At 43.1% G+C, this 14686-nt stretch overlaps 1 protein-coding gene across 1 annotated transcript in view; it reads left to right on the top strand.

The window, feature by feature from the left end:
* Window positions 1–13569: 13569 nt before the first annotated feature.
* Window positions 13570–14686, top strand: part of LOC118395222 (myosin light chain kinase 3-like) — a 42620-nt gene continuing 41503 nt past the window's right edge. The window contains exon 1 of the mRNA XM_052463861.1: window positions 13570–13980. The gene's annotated coding sequence lies outside the window, so the exon portion shown is untranslated. The remainder of the gene's footprint in view (window positions 13981–14686) is intronic.

Raw genomic sequence — 14686 nt, 5'->3', positions numbered from 1 at the left:
ACTGTTGAACAACAACTCTCTCAAACATTTGTAATGATGCTTCCAGTTGTTTTACCTCAGACACAAAGTTGTCTGATTCAAATCTTGAGAAGAAAACATTCAGTTCATTAGCCATGTTCTGGCCCTCATATCTCCAAAGGTCAGCACTGTTTTTCCCCTTGCCTATGTGGGGGGCACTAGCCATGGATTTAATCCTATGCCAGGCCACCTTTGCGTTTCCTGAGGATGGTCCTCTCCACCCTTTGCTTGTGTGCCTCCTTGTCCACCAGTATCTATCTTTTGATCTCACATTGTACATCTCTTAAAGCCTGTCTATCACCCTCAGCATAAACTGCCTTCTTCCTATCAAGTAGTGATTTTAGATGTTTTGATACCCATTGTTAGGGAAGATTATTGTTAGGGAAGATTTTACAGGTTTTAGTAGGCACAACTGACTCAACCCAGTTTATATAGTCTGAAACAACATCTGTGAGTTCATCAAGATCAGAGCTGCTGTCCTCAAATACCTCCCACACAGTACAGTCAACACACCCCTGGAGACCAGATACCTCCCACACAGTACAGTCAACACACCCCTGGAGACCAAATACCTCCCACAATACAGTCAACACACCCCTGGAGACCAAATACCTCCCACATAGTACAGTCAAAACAGCCCTGGAGACAAAATACCTCCCACACAGTACAGTCAACACACCCCTGGAGACCAAATACCTCCCACAGTAGTTAAAACACCCCAGGAGACAAGTGATACTGTGGACCTTCCAGATCTGAACAGTTTTAAAATGTGGGTTTCTCCCTCTCCAGGAGCCGACAGTAGGTTGGCCTGAGGTAGACCACATTGTGGTCTGATGTCCCCAGAGGAGGTCTGGTGGTGGCAGAAAACACATTTGGTATTGTCCCATAGCACAAGTCAAGAGTCCTATCTTTCCTAGTGTGACATTTCACATACTGGTGGTATGTGCACAGGACTTTGTGCAAGGTACAGTTGTTAAAATCCCCTAAAATACATTTGAGTGCGTCAGGGGAGTTGGATTCCAGTTTCTGTGGCAGATTATAAATAATCTCTGATGCCTTTGTTATATTAGCTTAAGGTTGAATGTACACAACAGTAACAAACAATTGGGAGAACTCACGGGGCAGATAGTAGGGTCGCAGTGACACAGAAAGCAGTTCAATGTCGGGGGTACAGAGTCTCTCTCTTACCAGGATCCATTTACACCACTGATCGCTGACAAGCAGGCAGACGCCCCCACCGTATAGTTTCCCTGTGACTGTCAGATCACGGTCCGCTCTGACCAGAGTGAAGCCGGTCAGCCCAACGCATCACCGGGGCCACACTGCCTGCCCTACAGGGCATCTACAGCACCCTATGTCACAGGAAGGCTAAGGAAATCATCAAGGACCTCAGCCACCTGAGCCACAGTCTTTTCACCCTGCTTCCACCCCCCCCGCTTACGTACATTGGAATGCTTGAATGTTTTGTCCTGTGAAACGCATTAAACAATGCCCCCATTAGTTTTTACTCCCATCTCTGCAGCACTCCACCAATCAGAACATTATGTTACTCTTTGGGCTGAATGCCAAGTGACACATCTGGAGGAAACCTGAAGCATGGTGGTGACAGCATCATGCTGTGGGGATGTTTTTCAGTGGCAGGGACTGGGAGACTAGTCAGGATCGAGGGAATGATGAACGGAGCAAAGTACAGAAAGATCCTTGATGAAAACCTGATTCAGATCGGTCAGGACCTCAGACTGGGGCGAAGGTTCACCTTCCAATAGGACAATGACCCTAAGCACACAGCCAAGACAAAGCAGGACTGGCTTCGGGTCAAGTCTGAACATCTCTGGAGAGACCTGAAAATAGCTGTGCAGCGACGCTCCCCATCCAGCCAGACAGAGTTTGAGAGGATCTGCAAAACTGGGGGAAAACTCCCCAAATACAGGTGTGTCAAGCTGGTAGCGTCATACCCAAGAAGACTCGAGGCTGTAATCGCTGCCAAAGATGCTTCAACAAAGTACAGGGTCTGAATACTCATGTAAATGTCATATTTCAGTGCAAAAAACGGTAAGCTGTTTTTGCTTTGTCTTTATGTGGTATTGTGTGTAGATTGATGAGGATTTAAAAAAAAATCCATCTTAGAACAAGCCTGTAACATAACAAAATGTGGAAAAAGTCAAGGGGTTGAATACTTTCTGAATGCACTGTTTAACATGACTTAGTCAGATATTGACTCGTAGGTGGTTTACAAAACATGGATTGTAGCTCATAAGATAGGGCATATGTGGATTTTCTCACTAACCCGTAATGAACCTGAGCGGACGCTATGTTCCATTAGTCTCAGGTTGAGGGTTGTGAACGGGGAAGAAGCTCAGCCCTACAGCTGGCCATGGCAGGTAAGACTGGGAATTACAGTATGAATAAGAGTACAGCGTAATGGTAAGCTTACATTGATTGCGTTGTTAATGAGTTATTACAAATAGTTTACAATAAAAAGTGTCATACTGTAAATAGACAAATTGTTGTAACATATGGTTTTGGAGACGTACGTAGACACACACAGTATTTTAGCATAATTTCACAAATGTCCCCAGTCATGAACTAATTATACCAGATTTTGACCTACAAGTCTGTTTTTCGATTTGTAACTTTCCCGATGAGAGCATGCATACTTTACATTCCTGGTTTATTAATATAGACTCACATGCACACAATTATGTTACTGTTTAGACCCATGTATGGGTTTGCCATTTCTTAGGTTTCTCTGGAGTCGTTCTTCCCCACCTGCAGAGGTACGCTCATCGCTGATAACTGGGTCATGACGGCTGCACACTGCATTACGTGAGTCCAGCATACAATATGCCATGCCACTGGCTGTACGATTCTATCAAATATAGCTAGTATCATAATAGGCATCCAACACGTAAATAGGGCTGGGTTATGACAGAAACATTGAATACCTTTATATATAGTCTATCCTGCTGCTCTAGGAAACCCTGCCAAAAAATGTTCCCTGAGAAGCTTTCTCTTACATACTCCTTAGCCATCCCCAAACTAGGGCATAACACTGATACTCTTTCTGCCCTGCCAGCATGTGGCACTGTAAGACCAAATGCTGCACTCGTCAGTGGAGAAAAACAAACTCTTTCACCTGTAGCCTTGTCACCTCAGGCCTGTTTGTGCTGTGTAGAGAACTAAGGCTGTTGGGAGCTGGCTATACAGCACAAACAGATCTGGGCCGACCAGGTTACTTCACCTGTATTGCTGCATATTTTTCACCCGTGTTCTTCCCTCTGATCAGATCCAGGTTCCACACATGCAGAGTGGTCGTGGCAGAGCATGACAAAAATTATGAGTCAGTATGAGCTGCCACAGGCCAAAGTATGAGCTGCCACAGGCCAAAGTAAGTGTTCCCTGGGATGATACCAAATATCTGTAACGGCTGTTGGAAGGAGAGGACCAAGATGCAGCGTGGTATGTGTTCATGATTTTATTTAAACTGAACACTGAAATAACAAAGAGAACGAACGAAAGCGAAACCGTTCTGTCTGGTGCAGACACAAAACGCAGGTGGGAAAAGGCTACCTAAGTATAGTTCTCAATCAGAGACAACGATAGACAGCTGCCTCTGATTGAGAACCACACCCGGCCAAACACACAGAAATAGAAAACACAGAACACAAAAACATAGAATGCCCACCCCAACTCACGCCCTGACCTTAGAGATCCTTTTTATGTCTCTATTTTGGTTTGGTCAGGGTGTGACACCATTACATTAACAGGGGAGGTTAGCATTATGTCAAAGTATTAATGCCTCTGGAACTTTCTCACTCATCATTATTCACGATTCAAGTACTATCCAAAATCATGGTAGCATCCACATCAATGTAGAAGTGTTTAGAAACATATTCTATTCTTATTTACAATAAAAGTGACTCCTAAATCACAATACATTATTTACCATTTCTATTGGGCATTAAATAATCTGAAACAACCAAACCAAACAGCAAATGCATCCAACAAACAAGCTTGATCATTGCATGCTACGTATGAATATGGGACCAAAATGGGACCAAATACTTAACTTTTGACTACTTTAATACACATATACTTTTTTTCTCTTAAAACGGTGGGAATATGTACAAAAAGTGCAGTAATTTCTACATGGTCACCCAATATGGATAAAAATACCCTCAAATTAAAGCTGACAGTCTGCACTTTAACAACAAAGTCATTTGTATCATTTCAAATCCAAAGTGCTGGAGTACAGAGCCAAAACAACAACAAAACATGTCCCTGTCCCAATACCTTTGGAGCTCATTGTATATACACGTACGTCAAGGGGTCTTACAATTCAAAATCAAATAGCAAAATTATTCTATGGACAGATCATTCCATATCCTTGGACAGATCATTGTCACGGTGGCATGTCATCACCATTTTCTTGTGACACCAAACCCCCAATTCCCGACGTCATCACACACATATCCGTTTCATTAGTCAAGCTGAGGGGAAATTTCATCACCCCTGGTAAAGCCCCATAGAGATGCAGGGTACAGTAAATCTCTGGCCTGCCTCCGACTGACCAACAGCTGAATCTCATTAAAGGGCCAGTGGAAGGAATGTTAATGTCTTTAAGTCTTATGTTTCTCCCTGGCGTAGTGGACCTTGGTTGAAATAGTATTCCTTTTCTTTGAAAGCAGCGCATTATTGGAGTTTTCCTGGCACAATGAAGCCAATGGAATAGTTCTAAACATACAAACTCTACCGACTGTCAAAGTATTTGAGAGAAAACAATTACTGTTTGAACCAAGGTTTGTGCCCTTGTGATCTATGTGAGGGGGGTGTGTGTTGCCAAGCTGTCCCTACTGTTTTCCATCCATACCCCTTCAATCCACACCCATTCTTCATCCATCTGAAACACAGAGATAGCCTGTACTCATTGTGACATGAGGCCTAAATTGTCCAGAGCTTCACTGGCGGCTTTCCAAGGTAAAGAGCAATTAACAGAGGTTACTGGCTAACTGTAGAGGGCTTAGAAACAACTGTAGGTTAGTGTTTATTGGGATGAATCTTGTCTTGGAGGCAAAGCGATTTCTACTAGATCTGCCAGCGGCAAAGTCAAAATTGGAGTAATATTGGGAAAAATAGATGAAAACAAAAATGCACTTTTTCTTCTTAATTTAAGGTTAGGGTTAGGCATAAGGTTAGCATTGCGGTTTAAGGTTAGGTTTAAAATCAGATTGTATGTCTTTGTTGCTATGTCAGCTAATGATTACCCTGCAGAGCTGCCTTCGGCACATGAGTCATCCCAATAAATGCCAAACTGTGAAACAAATCCAGACAAAAGCTTGGTTGACCAAAGTCGCTTGTTTTTAGTTTCATATTTTAAAAAAATAGCTTCATTAAAATATCCTTCACACTAACAACACTTAATAGAGCAGTATCCGATTGTGTTCACATAAGAGAATAGTGATCTACGTAGGTCTGCATGCAATGACGGATGAATTTCAGCTATGTTTTTGTCACGACAAAACATTAAATACACTACATTTACCATTAGGGCTATAGATGGTAAAAACATCCTTTCTGCATTGTCTTGCAAGTTGTGAGATAAAAGTCGAGCTGCTGCAGAGCTGGGTCTAGGCTACGTTTGTGTTCCTGTTGTTAAGCTAAGATATTTAAATACTTTCTGGGGCGCCTTCCGAGGAAAGTCTAGCTCTTTTAACTCCATAGGCTAACTTAAGATCTGGATTCTTTTGAGGACCTCAGTCACTACCCCAGCACCCCCAGCCTAATGAACCCACCGTTGTGGTGACATTCTAGCCTAGTCCCTGGTCTGTTTTTCCTGCCTTATCAACATGTTATGGTGTGACAATGACCATATAAGTTGGCAAGACAACACAAAACAGGTCTGGGACCAGGCTAGCAGGGTTGGGGTCCATTTAAATTCCAGTCAGTTCAGAAAGTAAGCCAAATGACAATTTCAAAGCATTAAAGATAATTGGAATTTCAATGTACAGGGATGCGAAACCATTCTTCCACGAGAAGTTCCATAATTTGGTGTTTTGCTGATTCTGGTGGAAAACGCTGTATCAATTGCCGCTCCAGAATCTCCAATAAGTGGTCAATTGGGTTGAGATCTGGTGACTGAGACACACACACACACACACACACACACACACACACACACACACACACACACACACACACACACACACACACACACACACACACACACACACCCTTTAAACCCCCCATGTGCCTTTGAGACCTCTCTTTCAAAGTCACTGAGATCTCTTCTTATGGCCATGGTAGACAAAATGATGGGCAATTGGGCATTGTTATACTGTACATGAGCCTAAGAATGATGGGATGTTAATTGCTTAATTAACTCAGGAACCCCACCTGTGTGGAAGCACCTGCTTTCAAAATACTTTGTATCTCATTTACTCAAGTGTTTCCTTTATTTTGTCAGTTACCTGTACTTCCTGAATTCACTGGAATGTCATTGGAATTGACCCCAGCCCTGCAGGCAAGTGAGGGTCTATCCCCTGCCGTGACAAAATCCCATTATGGGACAGCCGTCCTCTAATCTGGACCAACGCGGTCTCATTTGTCACTCAGGGTGCCCCTCTCTCCCATCTGCCTCCCCAACCCTCCATATCCAAGCCCAAATCATAAGGCATTAATTAGTGTGTTGACACAGCTATTTTGGATAGGGCTTCGTCCCCCTGGAGGCATTTTGTAATATCCGCCAGGCCATGGAGGATGATGGATGTCAGGGGCTCTGATAATAAACTCCCATGCCAGCTGGAAAACACTTGTCATGGTGCATGGCAGACAGGGGCATCCCTCTGTCATCAGGATTCTCTCCAAAACTCAATGATCCTTTCTTGTTGTATGCCTTGTTTGTAGTGTTGGATTGACTTACTAAGTGACATCATGACAGGGTGTTATGCACTGAGAAATAAAATACTAGGAATATTGAGAACAGACACTCGGAATGGTCATCCGACCCCATATCCATCCTCAACTGAGGTTGACGGAAAAAGTAAAGCTGAGAACCAGAGCTTAAAAGTATCAAGTCCCCTTAAAAGTATCAAGTATCAAGTCCTTTTCAGACACTAATGCATATAATATAAGTGTAATGGCGGGTACCATATACTATAGCCTATGACCACTAGTGATGGGGGGGAATCGATCCAGTTACCTATTTAATTTATCTATGTATCTATCTATTTGGTTAGGTCAGGGTGTGATGTGGGTTGGGCATTCTATGTTTTGTTTTCTATGTTTCTTTATTTCTATGTTTTGGCCGGGTATGGTTCTCAATCAGGGACAGCTGTCTATCGTTGTCTCTGATTGGGAATCATACTTAGGTAGCCCTTTTTCCCCTCCTTTCAGTATGTGTAGTTGACTTTTGTTAGTAGCACAATAGCCCTGTGAGCTTCAGGGTTGTTTCTTCGTTTGTTGTTTTGTTGGTGACATTTGTCACTTCGACGGCCGTGACAATTATTCTTGTTGATTTTGTATCAATACCTTAATTCCAAGTATCAATTTGTAAAAAAATATTTTATATACAGAACCAATCAAAAATTTGGACACACCTAGTCATTCAAGGGTTTTTCTTTATTTTCACTATTTTCTACATTGTAGAGTAATAGTGAAGACATCAAAATGATAAAATAACACATGGAATCATGTAGTAACCAACAAATTATTAAACAAATTAAAATACATGTTATATTTGAGATTATTCAAAGTCGCCACCCTTTGCCTTGATGACAGCTTTGCACACTCTTGGCATTCTCTCAACCAGCTTCATGAGTTAGTCACCTGGAATGCATTTCAATTAACAAGTGTGCCTTGTTAAAAGTTAATTTGTGAAATTTCTTTCCTTCTTAATGCTTTTGAGCCAATCAGTTGTGTTGTGACAAGAAAGGGGTGGTATACAGAAGATAGCCCTATTTGGTAAAATACCAAGTCCATATTATGGCAAGAACAGCTCAAATAAGCAAAGAGAAATGGCAGTATAACATAATTTGAAGACATGAAGGTCAGTCAATCCGGAACATTTCAAGATCTTTGAAAGTTTCTTCAAGTGCTTTCGCAACAGCCTCTCATCAGGACCGCCACAGGAAAGGAAGACCCAGAGTTACCTCTGCTGCAGAAGTTAAGTTCATTAGAGTTACCAGCCTCAGAAATTGCAGCCCAAATGCTTCACAGAGTTCAAGTAACAGACACGTCGCAGCATCAACTGTTCAGAGGAGACTGTGTGAATCAGGCCTTCATGGTCGAATTGCAGAAAAGAAACCGGTGGTATGGTGAATGTGCTGTTGGGTCCACAGAAGTAACTTTCCTTTGCTCTGATTCTAAGAGATGCAGTCAGATCCAGCCAAGGAACACAGTGCGTTCTAGCATGTACAGTGGGGGTGGCAGGTAGCATTGTGGTTAGAGCGCTGGGCCAGTAAACGAAAGGTTGCTAGATTGAATCCCCGAGCTGACAAGTTAAAAATCTGTTGTTCTGCCCCTGAACAAGGCAGTTGTTCATTGGCTGTCATTTTAAATAAGAATTTGTTCGTAACTGACTTGCCTAGTTAAAAAAAACACTATTAAAGGACACCAATAATAAGAAGAGACCTGCTTGGGCCAAGAAACTCAAGCAATGGACATTAGAATGGTGGAAATCTGTCCTTTGTTCTGATGAGTCCAAATATGAGATTTTTGGTTTCAACCGCTGTGTCTTTGTGAGATGCAGAGTAGGTGAACGGATGATCTCCGCATATGTGGTTCCCACCATGAAGCATGGAGGAGGAGGTGTGATGGTGTGGGGGTGCTTTGCTGGTGACACTGTCTGTGATTTATTTAGAATTCAAGGCCCACCGCATTCTGCAGCGATTCGCCATCCTATCGGATTTGCGCTTAGCGGGACTATAGTTAGTTTTTCAACAGGACATTGACCCAACACACCCCCAGGCTGTGTAAGGGCAATTTGACCAAGAAGGAGAGTGATGGAGTGCTGCATCAGATGACCTGGCCTCCGGAATCACCTGACCTCAAACCAATTGAGATGGTTTTGGATGAGTTGGACCGCAGAGTGAAGGAAAAGCAGCCAACAAGTGCTCAGCATATGTGGGAACTCCTTCAAGACTGTTGGGAAAGCATTCCAGGTGAAGCTGGTTGAGAGAATTGAAAGAGTGTGCACATCCGTCATCATGGCAAAGGGTGGCTACTTTGAAGAATCTAACAACTAAAATATATTTTGATCTGTTGAAAACTTTTTTGTTACTATATATATCATTAATATTTTCGGTAGGTAGTGTTAGCTTGCGCTAGTCGGCTGTACCTGCACCAAAACTCTGGTATTTTCATCCTATAGCCTTTTCTCCATCTTCTTTTTCAATAGTGAGCCAGCAAAATGTTTTCAGCACTTTTATTCCATGACTGATCAAAACAAATGTTCTCCTGCGCTCTCGTCTCTCTGCAGCAGACATGTAGTGAGCAATACGTTTGGAACATCAAATCGCAATAAAATTGCAGTATCGAATCGCAATACGTACTGTATAGAATTGTGAGAATCGCAATACATATCACATCGGCACCTAAGTATCATAATAATATTGTCTTGTGAGATCCCTGGCAATTCCCAGCCCTAATGACCACTCCAAAGAATCTACTAATATCCTAAGTGTCTGACTAAGGTATTCTGGTTATTCATTGATTCCAGGAAGATTCCAACAATCAGCCCATGCTTCCAAAGCACCAATAAAGGGCAGTTGGCACCATAGCGCCTTGCAGGCTGACACCACATTGACATCACTGATACAGTCACTGTGTGAGGACTTGAACCTAATTAGCGCCAGCCGCTTGGCCTGGCCTGATTCAGCTAATGCATGTCATATTGAAAGAGGATACTGTACGTGCTAGAACGCACTGTGTTCCTTGGCTGGATCTGACTGCATCTCTTAGAATCAGTGCAAAGAGAAAGTTACTTCTCTGGACACAACAGCACATTCACCATACCACCATAGACCTCTGAAACACAACTAAACTAGTCACAGGTTTATTCTGCTATCCATTCCCATGGGCTGAGAGACAGACTGCTTGGGTCATTTTTTTCTGGGCAGCTGCTCTGAAGGCAACCAGACAGGATGTCGCCACCTCATTTGACAACATCATGACAACATCATTTGTCATCTAAATGTCTGTGTCATTCCAGTTCAGGAGCAGTGCCGAAGTACAACATAAAGCGTCCATGTCCACTGACTGCAGATGAATCAACAGAATACAATGTATTCTAATGTTATGGTTGAACCATTGTGGAGCATCAAGATCATCAGTGTGCTGGAATTTCAATTTAGTGTACAGTTGTTTTCTATGTACCTGGATAATACAATAGCTATGCGACTAGTAATACTTTTTTTCCTAAATGAATCATGTAGCTCACCTGCTTTGCGTAGACACAGAGGATGTCGGACCTCTGAAGGCCCTCCTTCACATGCTCCTCCTAAGGCCTGATGTCCCGAGGAGGGTCGCTGCCGGGTGCTGATTGGCCAGGACGGGCTGCACTCACCCGGGCATGGACAGCTAACTGGAGCCTGTTGAGCCCCGCCCAGGCGTCGCCGTCACACAGGAAGGCTATGATGTCCAGAGCCTTCTGCTCAATATAGACCTTTGGCTTACAGAACATGAAAACAGTAACAGATTAAATTATAGTCCCCAAATCCAGAACAAATTCAAGAAAGCGGTGCAGTATTGTATATGGCCATTATTGCATGGAACTCCCTTCCATCTCATATTGCTCAAATGAACAGCAGACCTGGTTTAAAAAAACAGATAAAGCAACATCACAGCACAAGGCCTCTCCCCTATTTGACCTAGATACAGTACCTTTAAAGGGGCACTTAAGGATTTTGGAAATGATGCCCTTTATCTACATCCCCATAGTCAGATGAACTTGTGGAACTGCTAGCATGCTAGGAGATACTTACTGTATAGACTTCCAGTCATTACCCTAATGGTAGTTAGTATTGGCTCGTGAAACTACCTCTAATTTCCTTCATACTGGACACAGAGACATAGAAATGTTATCCACAAGTCCATCTGACTCTGGGGAAGTAGATACAAGGGAAAATGAGTTGCCAAAATCCCAAAGTATCCCAAATTTCAAAGCCATTTAAGGTCTTCTCTGTCATCCAAAGGTATTCTCTGTAATCTCAAATAAATAGGGTCTCCAACACAAGTACACATCAGAGATTTGTTCCACTTGGCCACTAAGGTGACAAATACAATTTCAACCCCCTTACCAAAAACAACTTTATGGAGTCAGCAGGAGTCAGATTTCCACTTGACATCGATACAGGGGAGCATCTTTAACAGGCCTGGGTGAAAATGTCATTGGAAAAGCTGGAGAGAAGTTAGCCTTGATCTGATGGTTCTTCTTGCCTGTGTGTCAGGTGAGACGACAGACATACAGGACAGTGTTGAGCTGACAGTGTCGAGTCGGCGGTGACACCATGAGACTGAGGAGTGTTGAAAACGGCCCCTGGTCCCGGGAATGATGCACACGCACTCCATCAGCTCCAAGTGAGTCAGGACATGTCAACTTCTCTTGTCACCAATACCGACCCCTTTAATACTGACCCTCATGAACTCACACTTAACCCACCATGCCAAGGACTTCCCATCTGAAAAACGCATCATTTTTTAAGAGAAGGGTCAGAGTATTTATTCATTTACCTCCAGGAATAAGGGCTTATCAAAATCTATCTCTTTTGGCATCTATCAGAGTCTACTTGTGCAATCATCTTTCAAGTTGATGTATGCAGTTCTTCTTTTTAATTAAAAATAATTGATGTCACTTGTTAAATCCACTTCTATCCGTGTAGATTAACGAGAGGAGACGGGTTAAGGAAGGATTATTAAGCCTTGAGACAATTGAGACATAGATCTTGTATTTGTGCCACTCAGAGGGTGAATGGGCAAGACAAAAGATAATAATATAATATATATGCCATTTAGCTGACGCTTTTATCCAAAGCGACTTACAGTCATGTGTGCATACATTCTACGTATGGGTGGTCCCGGGAATCGAACCCACTACCCTGGCGTTACAAGCGCCATGCTCTACCAACTGAGCCACAGAAGGACCACATATACCAATATTTATTATATTATTATTATTATATATTACAAAAGATTCAAGGTCCTTTGAATGGGGGATGGTAGTAGGTGCCAGGTGCACTGATTTGAGTGTGTGTGGGTTTTTAACACTCAACAGTTTCCCATGTGTTTCAAGAATGGTCCACCACCCAAAGGACATCCAGCCAACTTGACACAACTGTGGGAAGCATTTGAGTCCACATGGGCCAGCGTCCCTGTGGAACGCCTTCAACACCTTGTAGAGTCCATACCCTGACGAATTGAGGCTGTTCTGAGGGAAAAAGGGGCTGCAACTCAATTTTAGGAAGGCATTCCTAATATTTTTGTACACTCAATGCATATGAGGTTAGATAAATAACCTATACTGTTTACATTCAATCCACTTGACATCTGAACTGCATTCCGTTGCTTTGTGATCCTAACAGCTCATTACATTTCCTACCATCCTTTAAATGATATGAATGACTTTTTAGAAAAGGGGGGGCCGATCAAATGAGAAGGGGTCAGGAGGGTAGTAATGGAGGGCACGTACTGTACAAAAGGAACATGTCCTAAGGGAACTCGTCTGGCTGTCCCAAATGATAGACCCTTTTTATTTGACAGGGATGAGAAATAGCAGCTAGGGCTGACACCACTTTTTGCTGATGCGGTGTGGAAAATGTCCCTTGGAACATATCATTGTGCGAAAAAATTTGGCAGAGCCTCATATCGGCCCTCCCAGAAAAAGAAAAAGATCTAAACAGGGTAAGATGTAACGATGAGATGCAATAGAGAAGGTTGGTCCACCTGAGCAGAGAGATCTGTACACAACCAAAGAGCATTTCACTCCATGGCTTCTCACCCTTATTGCATCAGCACCACCATCTTTAAACACTAATATCACTATGAGCTCAATCACCTCCACCACTCACTAACACCCACTTTGACCATGAATACTCCCTGCCATATATCTAGCAGACTGTTATAACGGAGCCCACATCCGCTGACAGCAGTCGACAGCTGTCTCTCTTAAACAGGCTACGCTGTACACGCACACACACACACACACACACACACACACACACACACACACGCGCACACACACACACACACACACACACACACACACACACACACACACACACACACACACACACACACACACACACACACACACACACACACACACACACACACACACACACACACACACACACACACACACACACACACACACACACACACACACACACACACACTCATCACTGTCAACAGATAGAGAAAGAGAGAACACAACTGCCAGGGCTGTCTGCCTATAGACAGCCCATAAATGACCTAAAGGAAAACATTTTAAGGTAGGCACAGAGGAGAGAGAGGTCCTCACCCTCGACCAATCAGGTTTCAGGAATCTGAGACTTTTAGATGACGTGTCCCCGTGGAATCCGGCACGCTCCGTGATAACAAGGGACGCATTCCCGGAGGAGACGGCATTATCTACTTACTCGGATCCGAGCTCGGCTGAGTCTAACTCGTCTTGATCCATGAGTTTGCTGAGATCTTCTCCAGTACGCTGATCCCCAGCGCCTCCACAGACAGCTTGTCCAGAACCAGGACCCCGCACCTTCTCAGCAGAGCTGCGTTCACCTGGAACAAAGGGTTCTCCGTGGTCGCCCCCATAAGAGTCCCTGTCCCACACTCCATATGAGGGAGGAAGGTATCCTGCATACAGACAGACAACAAGAGACGGAGACAGAGAGATTAAAAAGAAAAGACAAGAGAGACATGGGAGGAAAAGAAGTGCTTGAGCATCCTTAAAGTGACTCAATATGAAGGGTAGGTCATAGTGCTTAGAATGACCTGCAAATGAAATACCATTGGCACTATCCCTCATTGTACATTGGTTTGTAATGTAGCGGTGTAAAAGCATTATAGGGTACATGGTTAAAGGACAAAGCTATCTCGTGCATGCTATGATGTCTGTGTTTTGTGTCTTAGCACCTCTTTAGCCGAGCAGGGTGTAGAGGGCTGGCCCTGCTCTAACTACCTGTTCATTTTGATCAGGATTTACATAGACAGGAATTAAGCGTAGTTCTGTGCCACAATGAAGAGCGATCATATCACATTATACTACACAGAATGTAGATAGGAACAATAAATATCCTTATTATCAGTTGTTATCGGAGCGATGCTATGTTATTACTACTGTAGTTTGTTCAACTTTGTATGAATGTTAAAACAATCATGGCATGCTGTAAGATTTGTTAAAATTTTGGATCAAATATGTTTTCGTCGATATGTACTGGTCAGTGGTAAAGATGTTGTTCTTTGTCCCAGATAACATAACACTCAGTACAACACAAACCGTGATCCAAAAGAGCGAGTATTATTTTTACAATGGTGTGTGGGCACTGTAACACAATGGTGTTGAGCTGTGAAAGGAGATAATGGCCATTAACATTCAACATAAATCTATGGAGTTGTCTTGGTTTTTTGGGTGATATAATACCAGATACCCCATTCTAATGGTAGAATTGTGAGA

Source organism: Oncorhynchus keta, chromosome 15, assembly GCF_023373465.1.
Source record: "Oncorhynchus keta strain PuntledgeMale-10-30-2019 chromosome 15, Oket_V2, whole genome shotgun sequence".
NCBI lineage: Eukaryota > Metazoa > Chordata > Actinopteri > Salmoniformes > Salmonidae > Oncorhynchus > Oncorhynchus keta.
The sequence above is the reverse complement of the archived record's forward strand: the minus strand, read 5'-3'. Positions and strand labels throughout refer to the sequence as shown.